Genomic DNA, 5,133 nt, shown 5'->3' on the forward strand with positions numbered 1-5,133 from the left:
AAAGAAAAGAAAAAAGGAGCTATTACCCCTTTTATTTTCTCTGTTTAAAATCAAACAGAAAACAAACATCAATTGTTATACACTAACATCTTCAAAGCACATCGTTTGTACAAGAGATAGACTAAGAACAAAAATGTGTTTACGGAGATCCAAACGTGAGTGAGTGAGAGCGCCTCTCACACAGCTTTCCGGTGGTACTCAGGAGGAGCCACTTCATAACCACTGGCACTAAACAAAGTTGCAGAATTATTTGCCAGATACTTTAGGAAATCCAGAGGTGTATAGGCCAGCATTGCTCCAATTCATACAAATAGTCTCAGTGGATGTGGCGCTCCATACACCTGGGACATGGGTGCATCAGGGTGATCTGCAAGAATTTCAGCATACTGTGGTCTCTCAAATTTGTAGAGTAGCTGGGTACCCAACATTACATTGAAGTATTCTTTTATCCCTGCCACAACTTCATTAACCACATACTCCTTATTATCTGTGTTTCCAAGAGATTTCTTGTAATTTGCATAATCCTCAAGAATGGAATCCTTCTTGGCAGGAAGATAAAAGAGCTGCTTTTGCCTGGTAATTAAGTCCCAGTCATCAACAAGCCACAGTTTTAGTTCTTCAGGAATCTTTACTTTAACTTCAACTCTGTTCATGAATGTTTCCTCATTTTCAACAGTAGGATCTACCCGGGCCTTTTTCTTCCGAGGAGGCTGAGGGATCTCACTGGTACTGCCACCATCTCCATTTCCAGGTGTTTTCTGTTTGTTCTTTTTTGTTTTCACTTCAACATTTTTCCGCTGCAGACCAGATGTCTTCTTTCCTGGGGCAGCCCCTCTCATCTTCCCCTCTGCATACTGCTCCTGATTGGCTTTTTGAAGTTCTCGCTGTTTCTGCAAATTGGTGTCCACATATTTGAGTACTCGGCTCTCCGGAACCCACTCATCCCAATTTTTATTCCAACCACTGTAATGTATGAAGTATTTCACTTGTTTGTCCTTTATGACAACCTTTACACACTTTGCTTCATACAGAAGAGGCCCATGAAAGCACAGCACTCACTCACCCTCCTAGAATTTAGCTGGTCTCTTTCTTGAAGCTTCATGTGTACTGGTTCTCTTTGTTTACTGATGGGCCTTACTGGAGGACAACTGGATGGGCAGCCAGCAACTTCACTGGGGGGATCCCCAGCTTGTCACTGTACATCTTTTGGAGGTAACCATCTGCTTTGGGCTATAAGTTTTTTTTGCAGACACTTTGAAGCAAAGTTTAGCAAGGGAACAGCCTTTGTTGGCTCACAGTTCAGTGTGCAGACTTTTACTTAACCTTCCTGGCATCTCTTGGTATTTTTCTCCCACCATCCACTGCATCATGTAGGTGTGGGGACCAGAGTGTATTGATGCTACTGATTACAAAGACTTGGAACCAGTTCCCTTGCTTTTAGCCTTCTGCCTGACTCTCAGCTTTCACAATATTTGGAGCCTCCAATTTCCTAGTGTTTTGTAGTATATGTATCTACATTTCAGCTTCCCCTACTCCAGCAATTCAGCTGCCACTTGTTCATCTGCTTGCTATTTATATATTTTTCCCTCTCTCATATTCTCCATCCTTGCTGGTTTATACCATTTCCCCCTCTTTTATTGTCATTTTAGAGGGATTTTTAAGACAATTAGAGATAAGAGCATACTTTCACTTTGCCATGCTTAACACAAAATCTTTTTGTTAATTTAAATTATTTATCAATCACAGGAAATGTATTTACTTTCTCTTAGATCTCTATCTTTGCTATATTTTGTTTTACAAATTTATCTATCTTCATTTATTAATAGTGAGCAGAAAAATACCTCTGCAATACAAATTTGAGTGTGGGATGATCTGTGCCTCTCAGAAGTGTTCTACCTACTGAATTATTCCCTGACTTGAAATGATTTCTTGCTTACTGTAATAATGTACACACTCCTGGTTTTCCTTTCCAGATTCTTTTCTATCTCTTCTGCTGGCTCCTCCTTCTGTATTTAGTCTTTCATGTTGGACAGAGCTTGATCTTAGCTCCTGTCTCTTTTCACTCCACTTTATCTCCCTAGGTACCCTGGTCTATTGCCATGGTTGAAATGCTTTCTGTAGGTCAAAGATTCCACAGTGGATATCTCTAGCCCCTATTTCTCTTTTGTGCTCACCATATATTAAATACAAACATGAAATATCTACTTGTCTATCTCACAAGCATCTCAAATTTAACATAATCAAACTTACTCTTCAATCCTATTTCTGTCATCTTTTTAAAAATTATTTTTATATTTTGAGACTGAGTCTCACTCTGTCACCCAAGCTGGGGTGCAATGGCATGATCTCAGCTCATTGCAACCTCCATCTCCCAGGTTCAAACAATTCTCCTGTCTCAGACTCCCAAGTAGCTGGGACTTCAGGCGTGTGCCACTACGCCTGGCTTATGTTGTATTTTTAGTAGAGATGGGGTTTCACCATGTTCGTCAGTCTTGAAGCCCTGACCTCAGGTTATCCACCCACCTCGGCCTCCCAAAGTGTTGGGATTATGGGCATGAGCCACTGTGCTCAGCCCTGTCATCTTTCTTATGTCTGCAATTAGCACCCCCATCCCTCAGGTGTTTGAAACAGCAAGTTGGAAGTCATTCTTGACCATCCCTCTTCTTCACCATCCCCACACATCCAACCAATCAGCCCAGCTGCCTTAAAACTATTCTTGACACACCCTCCCCCTTCTTTCTAAATTAATCCAACAGCCAGTCTTGCTGATCTTACCTACAAAATATATCATATGTCTTTCCAATTCTTTCCATTCTAATGGCCACCATTCTAATTCAAGATGGAGGAAGGTCAGCTGGTTGAAAATAGATTTGTGGAATGACTGTGAAAACTCAACTGGGCAGAATCCCGAGAAGTTCTTCGAGTGTGAGCATGGGTGATTGATGGCAGTCACTCCTTCAGCTCCATCAGTCCAGCTTGACTGAATGTCAGTTTGGCTTCTGCTTCCTGTTTGGGATACCGAGCCCTTATCTGCTCCTCACCCTGCCCTTGCCCTGACTTTGAATCTGTCCCTTTCTCTATTCTTGAGGCAATGACACCAAAATGATTGCAGAAATCTGTCCCAAATCTGCTTTAAGATTTTGTAAAATAGATTTAATAAATATGGTAAATCAGTCACTTGGAAAATCCAAAGCTCAGCTAATTGATCAATTATGGGAAGTGATATTTTTGACGAATTAAATTTTTGGAAACTGGCTAGAAGGGAATTGATTTTTGGCCAGCTGACCTAGAGCTGTTCAAGCCATTACCACCTTTGCTTAACATGAGCTGCTGTCACCTCTACCTGGTCTCCTCACATCCAGTCTGGTGCCCCTCCCAGAACCCAAATCCACTCCCCCCACAGCAGTTTCAGTGACCTCTTACAAAGTGATATGGTTTGGCTGTGTCCCCACCCAAATCTCATCTTGAATTGTAGTTCACATAATTCCCATGTGTTGTGGGAGGGACCCAGTGGGAGGTAATTGAATCATGGAGGTGGGTCTTCCCGTGCAGCTCATGTGATAGTGAGTAAGTCTCACAAGATCTGATGATTTTATAAAGCGCAGTTTCCCTACACATGCTCTCTCTTGCCTGGCACCATGTAAGATGCGACTTTTTTTTTTTTTTTGAGACGGAGTTTCGCACTTGTTACCCAGGCTGAAGTGCAACGGCGTGATCTCAGCTCACCGCAACCTCCACCTCCTGGGTTCAGGCAATTCTCCTACCTCAGCCTCCTGAGTAGCTGGGATTACAGGCATGCGCCACCATGCCCAGCTAATTTTTTGTATTTTTAGTAGAGGAGGGTTTCACCATGTTCACCAGGATGGTCTCGATCTCTTGACCTTGTGATCCACCCGCCTCAGCCTCCCAAAGTGCTGGGATTACAGGCGTGAGCCACCGCGCCCAGCCAAGATGCGACTTTGCTCGTTTGCCTTCCGACATGATTATGAGGGCTCTGCAGCCACATGGAACTGTAAGTCCATTAAACCTCTTTTTCTTTAGAAATTAACCAGTCTCAGGAATGTCTTTATTAGCAGCATGAGAAGACTTATACACAAACAAAACCTAAATACAAAGTAATACTGACAGCTTTTCACTGAACTCAGAATGAAATCCAAAAAGGGTCTAAGAAGACTCTGCAGGCCTGCCTCTGCCCACCTCACCCGCCACTGCTCCCTCACACTCCTAGAACACAGCTTTTCCATTCATTCTTTCTACCACACCCAATTTTTTTCAGCACCTTCACACATACTATTCTTTCTGCCTGAAATGCATTTCCTCTCATTGCTGACCTGTCTCAAGTCTCAGCTCAAACCTCATTTCCTATATTCACTAATTTCTTTTTTTTTTTTTAATGGAATCTTGCTCTGTCGCCCAGGCTGGAGTACAGTGGCATGATCTCAGCTTGCTGCAACCTCCACCTCCAAGGTTCAAGCGATTCTCCAGGCTCAGCCTCCTGAGTAGCTGGGATTACAGGCACATGACACCACGCCTGGCTAATTTTTGTATTTTTAGTAGAGACAGGGTTTCACCATGTTGACCAGGCTGATCTCAAATTCCTAACCTCAAATGATCCCCTCACCTTACCCTTCCAAAGTTCTGGGATTACAGACATGAACTACCACAGGCTGGCCCTAGATCCACTATTCTTATTACACAATACCTTGTCTTTTCCTTCATTGTGCTTATCATTGTAATGAAAATTTTTATATGTGCTTTTTTCTACTTAGCATCTCACCCCTTTATTGGATGGTTAGTTAGCTCCATGAGGACAGGGAGCCAGGTAGGTGCCTAACAGACACGTACTGTTTAGAATACATGAATAAATTAATTAAGTTAATGAATATTTTCTTAAGTTCTTAAATCACATATAAAATCAGAGTTGCTGCAATATGCTAAAGGAATTTAGCTTATCATGGTCCCTCGTAATTAGAATATGAACTCGGAAGCCACAAACCTTAACAACAACCACAACAACAAAATGATTCTTGAGTGACTGAGTTAGCAAGTGGTAAGAAAATGCCCAACAAGTGTATTGATCTGCAAAGTAGTATCACCATTTTCTACTATTAACATCTCTGGAGCTTTTTTTTT

At 42.1% G+C, this 5,133-nt stretch overlaps 1 protein-coding gene and 1 pseudogene across 1 annotated transcript in view; both read right to left on the reverse strand.

Annotated features, from left to right (window-relative positions):
* Window positions 1-5,133, reverse strand: part of SLC26A5 (solute carrier family 26 member 5) — a 78,261-nt gene that overhangs the window by 45,434 nt on the left and 27,694 nt on the right. The window lies entirely within an intron of this gene.
* LOC108300292 lies at window positions 5-1,024 on the reverse strand (annotated as a pseudogene).

Source organism: Cebus imitator, unplaced genomic scaffold (assembly GCF_001604975.1).
Source record: "Cebus imitator isolate Cc_AM_T3 unplaced genomic scaffold, Cebus_imitator-1.0 Scaffold26, whole genome shotgun sequence".
NCBI classification, from domain to species: domain Eukaryota; kingdom Metazoa; phylum Chordata; class Mammalia; order Primates; family Cebidae; genus Cebus; species Cebus imitator.